This window comes from Pseudophryne corroboree, chromosome 3, assembly GCF_028390025.1.
Source record: "Pseudophryne corroboree isolate aPseCor3 chromosome 3, aPseCor3.hap2, whole genome shotgun sequence".
Classification (NCBI taxonomy): domain Eukaryota; kingdom Metazoa; phylum Chordata; class Amphibia; order Anura; family Myobatrachidae; genus Pseudophryne; species Pseudophryne corroboree.
The window spans coordinates 66,716,198-66,731,964 of NC_086446.1; the positions used below are offsets into that span (position 1 = coordinate 66,716,198).

The 15,767-nt window shown below is 48.6% G+C and overlaps 1 pseudogene; it reads right to left on the reverse strand.

Annotated features, from left to right (window-relative positions):
- The window catches only part of LOC135054741 (oocyte zinc finger protein XlCOF6-like), a 132,079-nt pseudogene that overhangs the window by 79,673 nt on the left and 36,639 nt on the right, over positions 1-15,767 (reverse strand).

The window sequence follows — 15,767 nt, forward strand, 5'->3', positions numbered from 1 at the left end:
AAAGGACTGAGTTTGAAAAGACGGTGTCTTTTTCTGCTGATGTGAAGTGACCTGGGGTAAAAAGGTGGATTTTCCAGCCGTTGCCGTGGCCACCAGGTCCGATAGACCAGCCCCAAATAACTCCTCCCCTTTATACGGCAATACTTCCATGTGCCGTTTGGAATCCGCATCCCCTGACCACTGTCGCGTCCATAACGCTCTTCTGGCAGAGATGGACATAGCACTTACTCTTGATGCCAGGGTGCAAATATCCCTCTGTGCATCACGCATATATAGTAATGCATCCTTTAAATGTTCTATAGTTAACAAAATATTGTCCCTATCCAGGGTATCAATATTCTCAGTCAGGGAATCCGACCATGCGACTCCAGCACTGCACATCCAGGCTGAGGCGATTGCTGGTCGCAGTATAACACCAGTATGTGTGTATATACTTTTTAGGATATTTTCCAGCCTTCTATCAGCTGGTTCTTTGAGGGTGGCCGTATCAGGAGACGGTAACGCTACTTGTTTAGATAAACGTGTGAGCGCCTTATCTACCCTAGGGGGTGTTTCCCAACGCGCCCTAACCTCTGGCGGGAAGGGATATAATGCTAATAATTTTTTAGAAATTAGCTGTTTTTTATCGGGGGAAACCCACGCTTTATCACACACCTCATTTATTTCCTCTGACTCAGGAAAAACTATTGGTAGTTTTTTCACACCCCACATAATACCCTTCTTTGTGGTACTTGTAGTGTCAGAAAGGTTCAATGCCTCTTTCATTGCCGTGATCATGTAACGTGTGGCCCTACTGGACATTACGTTTGTCTCGTCACCGTCGACACTAGACTCAGTATCTGTGTCAGGGTCTGTGTCGACCCACTGAGGTAACGGGCGTTTTAGCGCCCCTGACGGTGTCTGAGACGCCTGGACAGGCACTAATTGATTTGCCGGCTGTCTCATGTCGTCAACAGTTTTTTGCAAATTGCTGACATTATCACTTAATTGTTTAAATACAATCATCCAGTCAGGTGTCGACTCCCTAGGGGGTGACATCACCAACACAGGCAACTGCTCCGCCTCCACATCATTTTCCTCCTCATACATGTCGACACACGCGTACCGACACACAGCACACACACCGGGAATGCTCTGAGTCTGCCAGCACACACCCAGCGCTATATATATATATACAGGGATAACCTTATATAAGTGTTATTCCCTTATAGCTGCTGTTATTATCGTTATTTGCTGCCAAAAATGCCCCCCCTTCTCTTTTTTACCCTGATTCTGAAGCAGGACTGCAGGGGAGAGTCAGGGAGCCGTCCTTCCAGCGGAGCTGTGAGGGAAAATGGCGCTTGTGTGCTGAGGAGATAGGCTCCGCCCCTTCACGACGTCCTTATCTCCCGCTTTTTTGTGTAAAAATGGCAGGGGTTAAAATACATCCATATAGCCCAGGAGCTATATGTGATGTATTCTTTTTGCCACCTAAGGTATATACTGTTATATTGCGTCTCAGGGCGCTCTGCGGTGCTGTGCGCTACCTTAGTCTGAAGACAGGATGTCTTCTGCCGCCGATTTCACCGGACCTCTTCGTCTCTTCTGGCTCTGTAAGGGGGACGGCGGCGCGGCTCCGGTGACCCATCCAGGCTGAACCTGTGATCGTCCCTCTGGAGCTAATGTCCAGTAGCCTAAGAAACCCGATCCACTCTGCACTCAGGTGAGTCCGTTTCTTCTCCCCTTAGTCCCACGATGCAGTGAGCCTGTTGCCAGCAGGACTCACTGAAAATAAAAAAACCTAAACTAAACTTTTATTCTAAGCAGCTCAGGAGAGCCACCTAGATTGCACCCTTCTCGGCCAGGCACAAAAATCTAACTGAGGCTTGGAGGAGGGTCATAGGGGGAGGAGCCAGTGCACACCACCTGATCCTTAAGCTTTTATTTTGTGCCCTGTCTCCTGCGGAGCCGCTATTCCCCATGGTCCTTACGGAGTCCCAGCATCCACTAGGACGTCAGAGAAATATAGATTTGTTAAAAAAAAAAATGAGCGTCTATTTTGTGTCTGTCCTGTTTAATCACTGTCTTATGCTGCCATACACTTGTACCATACCGCGGGGCATTGCACCGGCAGTTCAGGTGCGATGAATTTGCACCTGAACTGCCAAAGTGGTTATCATGTGATCATGCGATAGATCGCATGGTAATCACATGATAGACACGTCACCGCCGAGTGGAAGCGGCCTCTGGCTGGTCCCAGCAGGTGCTCATCGCACATCGCAGTGAGATGTATCTCATGTGGGTTTAAAACCACATGCGATCGCACTGCGATTCGAGAAATATTCAGTGCAGCTCATAATATCTTGAGACGCGATATTCGAGCGGCGTGCCCGCGCATCGCGTCTCAAGGTACCTAAAATGTGCATACAATCCTCCTATTTATCTCACAAATGTGGCCGAAATCGCACCGATTATCTCAGAAGTGTATGGGCACCATTAGTATAAATCAGTATTGCTCTGTATTTGTTTACACTTTATATTATATATTGACACAATTGTGTCAGAGCTGCTACTTTAGTGCTTCTATAAAAACCTTGGCATATTGCCCAGACTCCTTAGGGTTTGGATACAATTATGTGTCCCAATCTTCAATAGTAATAATAAGAATTTACTTACCGATAATTCTATTTCTCGGAGTCCGTAGTGGATGCTGGGGTTCCTGAAAGGACCATGGGGAATAGCGGCTCCGCAGGAGACAGGGCACAAAAAGTAAAGCTTTCCGATCAGGTGGTGTGCACTGGCTCCTCCCCCTATGACCCTCCTCCAAGCCTCAGTTAGGTACTGTGCCCGGACGAGCGTACACAATAAGGGAGGAATTTTGAATCCCGGGTAAGACTCATACCAGCCACACCAATCACACCGTACAACTTGTGATCTAAACCCAGTTAACAGTATGATAACAGAGGAGCCTCTGAAAGATGGCTCCCTACAACAATAACCCGAATTAGTTAACAATAACTATGTACAATTATTGCAGATAATCCGCACTTGGGATGGGCGCCCAGCATCCACTACGGACTCCGAGAAATAGAATTATCGGTAAGTAAATTCTTATTTTCTCTATCGTCCTAGTGGATGCTGGGGTTCCTGAAAGGACCATGGGGATTATACCAAAGCTCCCAAACGGGCGGGAGAGTGCGGATGACTCTGCAGCACCGAATGAGAGAACTCCAGGTCCTCCTTAGCCAGAGTATCAAATTTGTAAAATTTTACAAACGTGTTCTCCCCTGACCACGTAGCTGCTCGGCAAAGTTGTAATGCCGAGACCCCTCGGGCAGCCGCCCAAGATGAGCCCACCTTCCTTGTGGAGTGGGCCTTTACAGATTTAGGCTGTGGCAGGCCTGCCACAGAATGTGCAAGTTGGATTGTGCTACAGATCCAACGAGCAATCGTCTGCTTAGACGCAGGAGCACCCATCTTGTTGGGTGCATACAATATAAACAACGAGTCAGATTTTCTGACTCCAGCTGTCCTTGCATATATATTTTCAATGCTCTGACAACGTCCAGTAACTTGGAGTCCTCCAAGTCACTTGTAGCCGCAGGCACTACAATAGGCTGGTTCAGATGAAATGCTGACACCACCTTAGGTAGAAAATGCGGACGAGTCCGCAGTTCCGCCCTGTCCGAATGGAAAATCAGATATGGGCTTTTGTAAGATAAAGCTGCCAGTTCTGACACTCTCCTGGCCGAAGCCAGGGCTAGTAGCATGGTCACTTTCCATGTGAGATATTTCAAATCCACATTTTTTAGTGGTTCAAACCAATGAGATTTTAGAAAGTCCAAAACCACATTGAGATCCCACGGTGCCACTGGAGGCACCACAGGAGGCTGTATATGCAGCACTCCCTTAACAAAAGTCTGGACTTCAGGGACTGAAGCCAATTCTTTCTGGAAGAAAATCGACAGGGCCGAAATTTGAACCTTAATAGATCCCAATTTGAGACCCATAGACAATCCTGATTGCAGGAAATGTAGGAATCGACCCAGTTGAAATTCCTCCGTCGGAGCACTCCGATCCTCGCACCACGCAACATATTTTCGCCAAATGCGGTGATAATGTTGCACGGTTACTTCCTTCCTTGCTTTAATCAAAGTAGGAATGACTTCTTCCGGCATGCCTTTTTCCTTTAGTATCCGGCGTTCAACCGCCATGCCGTCAAACGCAGCAAGTCTTGAAACAGACAGGGACCCTGCTGAAGCAAGTCCCTCCTTAGAGGTAGAGGCCACGGATCTTCCGTGATCATCTCTTGAAGTTCCGGGTACCAAGTCCTTCTTGGCCAATCCGGAACCACTAGTATCGTTCTTACGCCTCTTTGCCGTATAATTCTCAATACTTTTGGTATGAGAGGCAGAGGAGGAAACACATACACCGACTGGTACACCCAAGGCGTTACCAGCGCGTCCACAGCTATTGCCTGCGGATCTCTTGACCTGGCGCAATACCTGTCCAGTTTTTTGTTGAGGCGAGACGCCATCATGTCCACCATTGGTCTTTCCCAACGGGTTACCAGCATGTGGAAGACTTCTGGATGAAGTCCCCACTCTCCCGGGTGAAGGTCGTGTCTGCTGAGGAAGTCTGCTTCCCAGTTGTCCACTCCCGGGATGAACACTGCTGACAGTGCTATCACATGATTCTCTGCCCAGCGAAGAATCCTTGCAGCTTCTGCCATTGCACTCCTGCTTCTTGTGCCGCCCTGTCTGTTCACATGGGCGACTGCCGTGATGTTGTCCGACTGGATCAACACCGGTTTTCCCTGAAGCAGAGGTTCTGCCTGGCTTAGAGCATTGTAGATTGCTCTTAGTTCCAGAATGTTTATGTGAAGAGACGTTTCCAGGCTCGTCCACACTCCCTGGAAGTTTCTTCCTTGTGTGACTGCTCCCCAGCCTCTCAGGCTGGCGTCCGTGGTCACCAGGATCCAATCCTGTATGCCGAATCTGCGGCCCTCCAATAGATGAGCACTCTGCAACCACCACAGAAGAGATACCCTTGTCCTTGGAGACAGGGTTATCCGCTGGTGCATCTGAAGATGCGACCCTGACCATTTGTCCAACAGATCCCTCTGGAAAATTCTTGCGTGGAATCTGCCGAATGGAATTGCTTCGTAAGAAGCCACCATTTTTCCCAGGACTCTTGTGCATTGATGTACAGACACCTTTCCTGGTTTTAGGAGGTTCCTGACAAGCTCGGATAACTCCTTGGCTTTTTCCTCCGGGAGAAAAACCTTTTTCTGAACCGTGTCCAGAATCATCCCTAGGAACAGCAGACGAGTTGTTGGCATTAACTGGGATTTTGGAATATTCAGAATCCACCCGTGCTGTTTTAGCACTTCTTGAGACAGTGCTAATCCCATCTCTAGCTGTTCTCTGGACCTTGCCCTTATCAGGAGATCGTCCAAGTATGGGATAATTAATACGCCTTTTCTTCGAAGAAGAATCATCATCTCGGCCATTACCTTTGTAAAGACCCGAGGTGCCGTGGACAATCCGAACGGCAGCGTCTGAAACTGATAGTGACAGTTTTGTACGACGAACCTGAGGTACCCCTGGTGTGAGGGGTAAATTGGAACGTGGAGGTACGCATCCTTGATGTCCAAGGATACCATAAAGTCCCCTTCTTCCAGGTTCGCTATCACTGCTCTGAGTGACTCCATCTTGAACTTGAACTTCTTTATGTACAGGTTCAAGGACTTCAGATTTAGACTAGGTCTTACCGAGCCATCCGGCTTCGGTACCACAAATAATAAGAATTTACTTACCGATAATTCTATTTCTCGGAGTCCGTAGTGGATGCTGGGGTTCCTGAAAGGACCATGGGGAATAGCGGCTCCGCAGGAGACAGGGCACAAAAGTAAAGCTTTCCGATCAGGTGGTGTGCACTGGCTCCTCCCCCTATGACCCTCCTCCAAGCCAGTTAGGTACTGTGCCCGGACGAGCGTACACAATAAGGGAGGAATTTTGAATCCCGGGTAAGACTCATACCAGCCACACCAATCACACCGTACAACTTGTGATCTAAACCCAGTTAACAGTATGATAACAGCGGAGCCTCTGAAAAGATGGCTCACAACAATAATAACCCGATTTTTGTAACTATGTACAAGTATTGCAGATAATCCGCACTTGGGATGGGCGCCCAGCATCCACTACGGACTCCGAGAAATAGAATTATCGGTAAGTAAATTCTTATTTTCTCTATCGTCCTAGTGGATGCTGGGGTTCCTGAAAGGACCATGGGGATTATACCAAAGCTCCCAAACGGGCGGGAGAGTGCGGATGACTCTGCAGCACCGAATGAGAGAACTCCAGGTCCTCCTTAGCCAGGGTATCAAATTTGTAGAATTTAGCAAACGTGTTTGCCCCTGACCAAGTAGCTGCTCGGCAAAGTTGTAAAGCCGAGACCCCTCGGGCAGCCGCCCAAGATGAGCCCACCTTCCTTGTGGAATGGGCATTTACATATTTTGGCTGTGGCAGGCCTGCCACAGAATGTGCAAGCTGAATTGTATTACACATCCAACTAGCAATAGTCTGCTTAGAAGCAAAAGCACCCAGTTTGTTGGGTGCATACAGGATAACAGCAAGTCAGTTTTCCTGACTCCAGCCGTCCTGGAACATATTTTCAGGGCCCTGACAACATCTAGCAACTTGGAGTCCTCCAAGTCCCTAGTAGGTGCAAGGCACCACAATAAGCTGGTTCAGGTGAAACACTGACACCACCTTAGGGAGAGAACTGGGGACGAGTCCGCAGCTCTGCCCTGTCCGAATGGACAAACAGATATGGGCTTTTTTTGAGAAAAAACCACCAATTTGACACTCGCCTGGTCCAGGCCAGGGCCAAGAGCATGGTCACTTTTCATGTGAGATGCTTCAAATCCACAGATTTGACTGGTTTTAAACCAATGTGATTTGAGGAATCCCAGAACTACATTGAGATCCCACAGTGCCACTGGAGGCACAAAAGGGGGTTGTATATGCAATACTCCCTTGACAAACTTCTGGACTTCAGGAACTGAAGCCAATTCTTTCTGGAAGAAAATCGACAGGGCCGAAATTTGAACCTTAATGGACCCCAATTTGAGGCCCATAGACACTCCTGTTTGCAGGAAATGCAGGAAACGACCGAGTTGAAATTTCTTTGTGGGGCCTTCCTGGCCTCACACCACGCAACATATTTTCGCCACATGTGGTGATAATGTTGTGCGGTCACCTCCTTTCTGGCTTTGACCAGGGTAGGAATGACCTCTTCCGGAATGCCTTTTTCCCTTAGGATCCGGCTTTCCACCGCCATGCCGACAAACGCAGCTGCGGTAAGTCTTGGAACAGACATGGTACTTGCTGAAGCAAGTCCCTTTTTAGCGGCAGAGGCCATAAGACCTCTGTAAGCATCTCTTGAAGTTCCGGGTACCAAGTCCTTCTTGGCCAATCCGGAGCCATGAGTATAGTTCTTACTCCTCTACGTCTTATAATTCTCAGCACCTTAGGTATGAGAAGCAGAGGAGGGAACACATACACCGACTGGTACACCCACGGTGTTACCAGAACGTCCACAGCTATTGCCTGAGGGTCTCTTGACCTGGCGCAATACCTGTCCCGTTTTTTGTTCAGACGGGACGCCATCATGTCCACCTTTGGTATTTCCCAACGGTTTACAATCATGTGGAAAAAACTTCCCGATGAAGTTTCCACTCTCCCGGGTGGAGGTCGTGCCTGCTGAGGAAGTCTGCTTCCCAGTTTCCATTCCCGGGATGAAACACTGCTGACAGTGCTATCACATGAATTTCCGCCCAGCGAAAAGTCCTTGCAGTTTTTGCCATTGCCCTCCTGCTTCTTGTGTCGCCCTGTCTGTTTACGTGGGCGACTGCCGTGATGTTTTTCCCACTGGATCAATACCGGCTGACCTTGAAGCAGAGGTCTTGCTAAGCTTAGAGCATTATAAATTTACCCTTAGGCTCCAGTATATTTATGTGGAGAAAAGTCTCCAGACTTGATCACACTCCCTGGAAATTTTTTCCTTGTGTGACTGCTCCCCAGCCTCTCGGGCTGGGCTCCGTGGTCACCAGCATCCAATCCTGAATGCCGAATCTGCGGCCCTCTAGAAGATGAGCACTCTATAACCACCACAGGAGAGACACCCTTGTCCTTGGATATAGGGTTATCCGCTGATGCATCTGAAGATCCCACTGAAAAGTTCTTGCGTGAAATCTGCCGAATGGAATTGCTTCGTAGGAAGCCACCATTTTTACCAGGACCCTTGTGCAATGATGCACTGTTTTTAGGAGGTTCCTGACTAGCTCGGATAACTCCCTGGCTTTCTCTTCCGGGAGAAACACCTTTTTCTGGACTGTGTCCAGAATCATCCCTAGGCACAGCAGACGTGTCGTCGGGATCAGCTGCGATTTTGGAATATTTAGAATCCACCCATGCTGTTGTAGCAGTATCCTAGATAGTGCTACTCCGACCTCCAACTGTTCCCTGGACTATGCCCTTATCAGGAGATCGTCCAAGTGAGGGATAATTAAGACGCCTTTTCTTCGAAGAAGAATCATCATTTCGGCCATTACCTTGGTAAAGACCCGGGGTGCCGTGGACAATCCAAACGGCAGCGTCTGAAACTGATAGTGACAGTTCTGCACCACGAACCTGAGGTACCCTTAGTGAGAAGGGCAAATTTGGGACATAGAGGTAAGCATCCCTGATGTCCCGGGACACTATATAGTCCCCTTCTTCCTGGTTCGTTATCACTGCTCTGAGTGACTCCATCTTGATTTGAACCTTTGTAAGTGTTCAAAAAATTTTTTAGAATAAGTCTCACCTAGCCTTCTGGCTTCAGTACCACAATATAGTGTGGAATAATACCCCTTTTCTTGTAGTAGGAGGGGTAATTTAATTATCACCTGCTGGGAATACAGCTTGTGAATTTTTTTCCCATACTGCCTCCTTGTCGGAGGGAGACCTTGGTAAAGCAGACTTCAGGAGCCTGCGAAGGGGAAACTTCTCGACATTCCAATCTGTACCCCTGGGATACTACTTGTAGGATCCAGGGGTCCTGTACGGTCTAAGCGCCATGCTGAGAACTTGTCAGAAGCGGTGGAACGCTTCTGTTCCTGGGAATGGGCTGTCTGCTGCAGTCTTCTTCCCTTTCCTCTATCCCTGGGCAGATATGATCTTATAGGGACGAAAGGACTGAGGCTGAAAAGACGGTGTCTTTTTCTGCAGAGCTGTGACTTAGGGTAAAAACGGTGGATTTTCCAGCAGTTTCCGTGGCCACCAGGTCCGATGGACCGACCCCAAATAAATCCTCTTCCTTTATACGGCAATACACCTTTGTGCCGTTTGGAATCTGCATCACCTGACCACTGTCGTGTCCATAACATCTTCTGGCAGTTATGGACATCGCATTTACTCTTGATGCCAGAGTGCAAATATCCCTCTGTGCATCTCGCATATATAGAAATGCATCCTTTAAATGCTCTATAGTCAATAAAATACTGTCCCTGTCAAGGGTATCAATATTTTTAGTCAGGGAATCCGACCAAGCCACCCCAGCTCTGCACATCCAGGCTGAGGCGATCGCTGGTCGCAGTATAACACCAGTATGTGTGTATATACTTTTTATGATATTTTCCAGCCTCCTGTCAGCTGGTCCTTGAGGACGGTCCTATCTATAGACGGTACCGCCACTTGTTTTGATAAGCGTGTGAGCGCCTTATCCACCCTAAGGGGTGTTTCCCAACGCGCCCTAACTTCTGGCGGGAAAGGGTATACCGCCCATAATTTTCTATCGGGGGGAACCCACGCATCATCACACACTTTATTTAATTTATCTGATTCAGGAAAAACTATGGTAGTTTTTTCACATCCCACATAATACCCTCTTTTGTGGTACTTGTAGTATCAGAAATATGTAACACCTCCTTCATTGCCTTTAACGTGTGGCCCTAATAAGGAATACGTTTGTTTATTCACCGTCGACACTGGATTCAGTGTCCCTGTCTGTGTCTGTGTCGACCGACTAAAGTAAACGGGCGTTTTAAAACCCCTGACGGTGTTTTTGAGACGTCTGGACCGGTACTAATTGTTTGTCGGCCGTCTCATGTCGTCAACCGACCTTGCAGCGTGTTGACATTATCACGTAATTCCCTAAATAAGCCATCCATTCCGGTGTCGACTCCCTAGAGAGTGACATCACCATTACAGGCAATTGCTCCGCCTCCTCACCAACATCGTCCTCCTACATGTCGACACACACGTACCGACACACAGCACACACACAGGGAATGCTCTGATAGAGGACAGGACCCACTAGCCCTTTGGAGAGACAGAGGGAGAGTTTGCCAGCACACACCAAAAACGCTATAATTATATAGGGACAACCTTATATAAGTGTTTTCCCTTATAGCATCTTTTTTATATATTTCTAACGCCAAATTAGTGCCCCCCCTCTCTGTTTTAACCCTGTTTCTGTAGTGCAGTGCAGGGGAGAGCCTGGGAGCCTTCCCTCCAGCCTTTCTGTGAGGGAAAATGGCGCTGTGTGCTGAGGAGATAGGCCCCGCCCCTTTTTCGGCGGCCTCGTCTCCCGCTCTTAACGGATTCTGGCAGGGGTTAAATATCTCCATATAGCCTCCGGAGGATATATGTGAGGTATTTTTAGCCAAAATAGGTATTCATTTGCCTCCCAGGGCGCCCCCCTCCCAGCGCCCTGCACCCTCAGTGACTGCCGTGTGAAGTGTGCTGAGAGGAAAATGGCGCACAGCTGCAGTGCTGTGCGCTACCTTTAGAAGACTGAGGAGTCTTCTGCCGCCGATTCTGGACCTCTTCTTACTTCAGCATCTGCAAGGGGGCCGGCGGCAAGGCTCCGGTGACCATCCAGGCTGTACCTGTGATCGTCCCTCTGGAGCTGATGTCCAGTAGCCAAGAAGCCAATCCATCCTGCACGCAGGTGAGTTCACTTCTTCTCCCCTAAGTCCCTCGTTGCAGTGATCCTGTTGCCAGCAGGACTCACTGTAAAATAAAAAACCTAAGCTAAACTTTTCTAAGCAGCTCTTTAGGAGAGCCACCTAGATTGCACCCTTCTCGGCCGGGCACAAAAATCTAACTGGCTTGGAGGAGGGTCATAGGGGGAGGAGCCAGTGCACACCACCTGATCGGAAAGCTTTACTTTTGTGCCCTGTCTCCTGCGGAGCCGCTATTCCCCATGGTCCTTTCAGGAACCCCAGCATCCACTAGGACGATAGAGAAATAGTGGAATAATACCCCTTTCCTTGTTGTAGAAGAGGTACCTTGACTATCACCTGCTGAGAGTACAGCTTGTGAATGGCTTCCAAGACCGTCTCCCTTTCGGAGGGGGACGTTGGTAAAGCAGACTTCAGGAAACGGCGAGGTGGATCTGTCTCTAGTTCCAACCTGTATCCCTGAGATATTATCTGCAGGATCCAGGGATCTACCTGCGAGTGAGCCCACTGCGCGCTGAAATCCTTGAGACGACCGCCCACCGCCCCCGAGTCCGCCTGAGAAGCCCCAGCGTCATGCTGAGGCTTTTGTAGAAGCGGGGGAGGGCTTCTGTTCCTGGGAAGGAGCTGCCTGTTGCTGTCTCTTCCCCCTTCCTCTGCCTCGTGGCAGATATGAATATCCCTTTGCTCTCTTGTTTTTAAAGGAACGAAAGGGCTGCGGTTGAAAAGTCGGTGTCTTTTTCTGTTGGGGAGTAACTTGAGGTAAAAAAGGTGGATTTCCCGGCTGTAGCCGTGGCCACCAAATCTGATAGACCGACTCCAAATAACTCCTCCCCTTTATACGGCAAAACTTCCATATGCCGTTTTGAGTCCGCATCGCCTGACCACTGTCGCGTCCATAAACTTCTTCTGGCCGAAATGGACATAGCACTTACCCGTGATGCCAGTGTGCAGATATCCCTCTGTGCATCACGCATATAAAGAAATGCATCCTTTATTTGCTCTAAAGACAGTAAAACATTGTCCCTATCCAGGGTATCAATATTTTCAATCAGGGACTCTGACCAAGCTACTCCAGCACTGCACATCCAGGCTGTCGCTATAGCTGGTCGTAGTATAACACCTGTATGTGTGTATATACTTTTTTGGATATTTTCCATCCTCCTATCTGCTGGATCTTTAAGTGCGGCCGTCTCAGGAGAGGGTAACGCCACTTGTTTAGATAAGCGTGTGAGCGCCTTGTCCACCCTAGGAGGTGTTTCCCAGCGCGCCCTAACCTCTGGCGGGAAAGGGTATAAAGCCAATAACTTCTTTGAAATTAGCATCTTTTTATCGGGGGCAACCCACGCTTCATCACACACCTCATTTAGTTCTTCTGATTCAGGAAAAACTATAGGTAGTTTTTTCACACCCCACATAATACCCTGTTTAGTGGTACCTGTAGTATCAGCTAAATGTAACGCCTCCTTCATTGCCAAAATCATATAACGTGTGGCCCTACTGGAAAATACGGTTGATTCGTCACCGTCGCCACTGGAATCAGTGCCTGTGTCTGGGTCTGTGTCGACCGACTGAGGCAAAGGGCGTTTTACAGCCCCTGACGGTGTTTGAGGCGCCTGGACAGGCACTAATTGATTGTCCGGCCGTCTCATGTCGTCAAACGACTGCTTTAGCGTGTTGACACTATCCCGTAATTCCAAAAATAAAGGCATCCATTCTGGTGTCGACCCCCTAGGAGGTGACATCCCCATATTTGGCAATTGCTCCGCCTCCACACCAATATCGTCCTCATACATGTCGACACACACGTACCGACACACAGCAGACACACAGGGAATGCTCTTAACGAAGACAGGACCCCACTAGCCCTTTGGGGAGACAGAGGGAGAGTTTGCCAGCACACACCAAAGCGCTATATATGACAGGGATAGCCTTATAATAAGTGCTCCCTGTATAGCTGCTTTTATAATATAATTTTTGCCACTATTTTGCCCCCCCTCTCTTGTTTTACCCTGTTTCTGTAGTGCAGTGCAGGGGAGAGACCTGGGAGCCGTCCTGACCAGCGGAGCTGTGTAAGGAAAATGGCGCTGTGTGCTGAGGAGATAGGCCCCGCCCCTTTTTCGGCGGGCTCGTCTCCCGCTCTTTAGTGGATTCTGGCAGGGGTTAAATATCTCCATATAGCCCCCGGAGGCTATATGTGAGGTATTTTTTAGCCAAATAGGTTTTCATTTGCCTCCCAGGGCGCTCCCCTCCCAGCGCCCTGCACCCTCAGTGACTGCCGTGTGAAGTGTGCTGAGAGGAAAATGGCGCACAGCTGCAGTGCTGTGCGCTACCTTTAGAAGACTGAGGAGTCTTCTGCCGCCGATTCTGGACCTCTTCTTGTTTCAGCATCTGCAAGGGGGCCGGCGGCGAGGCTCCGGTGACCATCCAGGCTGTACCTGTGATCGTCCCTCTGGAGCTGATGTCCAGTAGCCAAGAAGCCAATCCATCCTGCACGCAGGTGAGTTCACTTCTTCTCCCCTAAGTCCCTCGTTGCAGTGATCCTGTTGCCAGCAGGACTCACTGTAAAATAAAAAACCTAAGCTAAACTTTTCTAAGCAGCTCTTTAGGAGAGCCACCTAGATTGCACCCTTCTCGGCCGGGCACAAAAATCTAACTGAGGCTTGGAGGAGGGTCATAGGGGGAGGAGCCAGTGCACACCACCTGATCGGAAAGCTTTACTTTTTGTGCCCTGTCTCCTGCGGAGCCGCTATTCCCCATGGTCCTTTCAGGAACCCCAGCATCCACTAGGACGATAGAGAAAATAGATATATCTGCAGATCAATTGATCTGCAGATATATCTATGGACGGATCGGGCAGTGTGCTGTGCATACACACTGCCCGATCCGTCGGGGACTGACGTCATGAACTGGGCGGGCGTGTACACACGCCCGCCCAGTTCAGCTGTCAATCACTGCCGGCTGCCGCAGCATGTGTTGGGCGGTCGCCCGTCGCCCCGTACACACACAGCAAAGCGCCAATATATCGGTAGATATACTGGCCATCGGCTGTGCTGCGCGGCCAACGCGATACGTCTGTGAACGACGGATTTCACAAACGTATAGGCCGTACACACTGGCCGACGGACCCGCGATATAAGAGAGAACGGCCGATATATATCGACCAGTGTGTACGGGCCTTAACAAAGTGATCCTGTATGTCTCAGAATATGCTTTAGTCGGCTCAAATAGCATATATTATACAGTTTTTTCTGTTTTGATACTGTATATTTTATGCAATAATAGCCAATAGGCATATCCCATCTCTACATTTTCATTCATGATTACAAATATAGTATTCTCACTGTGTGTGATGGGGTGGGGAATCACATATCAGGAGGATTGACAGTGTCCCTCAGATTACCTCTCACACATAATGTCAGATGTCATGGCAAGTCATCACTTTTGTGTGATCTTAAATGTGGCACTAGTGTGCCCGCTCACTAGTATCAGATATATAGATAAGTTGGCACTTGTGTATATTATAAGATATAATGTTAGGATACCTCTTGCAATCACTATCAAATATGATATCGATTAACCTCTATAATGTAACGTGTCTGGCTCTAAATGTGTAATCCTGAGATGCCTCCCATATATAGTATTCAATATTATATCTATATAATTCACCTCTCACTCAGTGTCAGGTGTATGGATATGTCATTACCTGCATACAATTTGTAATGTGATACTATGAAGCCTTTTAAGCACAATGGGGGTCATTCCAAACCCATCGCAGTGTGCTTTCGTTCGCACAGCTGCGACCGGGGGCCGTAATGCGCCCACGCGGGGAGCCGTAATGTGCACAGCCGTCGTAGCCTGGCAAGACGCTGACTACGAAGAAAGCGGCAACCGCAAGAAGATTGACGGCAGGAAGGCGTTCCGGGGCGGCAACTCACCGTTTGGAGCCATTGACGGGGAGTGGTAAGGAAAACGCAGGCGTGTCTAGAAGAACGGAGGGCGGATGTCTGACGTCAAAGCCGTGTCCATCATCGCTGGATCAGTCAACAGGGTAAGTATGTCCAGGGCTGGGCTGGTTTTGCAGGAAACTTTTTTAGCATAGCAGGGCTGCACAAGCGATCGCAGCTCTGCTATGCTAAAATACACTCCCCATAGGTGGACATTAGTTGATCGCACCAGCAGCAAAAAGTTGCTTGGTGCGATCAAGTCGGAATGAGAGCCAATGTCAGATATTTTACCTCTCACTTACAGTGTCAGATGTCTAGGACTGTCAAGTATAATATCGGTCCACCTCTCACCTATAGTGTCAGGTGTCTAGCGTGTATTATAGAATCCTGAGATGCCTCTCAATTCAATATTCAGTATGGTATCTGTAAAACATTCCTCTCACATATAGTGTCAGGTGTGTTAATAGATTATTATACCATATATCATATGTGGATAATACTTAGGTACACCTAACATCCTGTATTAGGTATGTTATTATTTCTCACTTAGTGTCAGGTGTCTGGTATACATGGAATAATCTTATAGTACCTCTCACATACAGTGTCAGATAACAGGATTTTAATACCTACCGGTAAATCCTTTTCTATGAGTCCGTAGAGGATGTTGGGGACACCAAAAGAACCATAGGGTATAGACGGGATCCACAGGAGACATGGGCACTTTAAGACTTTCAAAGGGGCGTGACCTGGCTCCTCCCTCTATACCCCTCCCCAGACTCAGTTTGGAACTGTGCCCGGAGAGACGAACATTTCGATGAAAGGAATTGACAAAC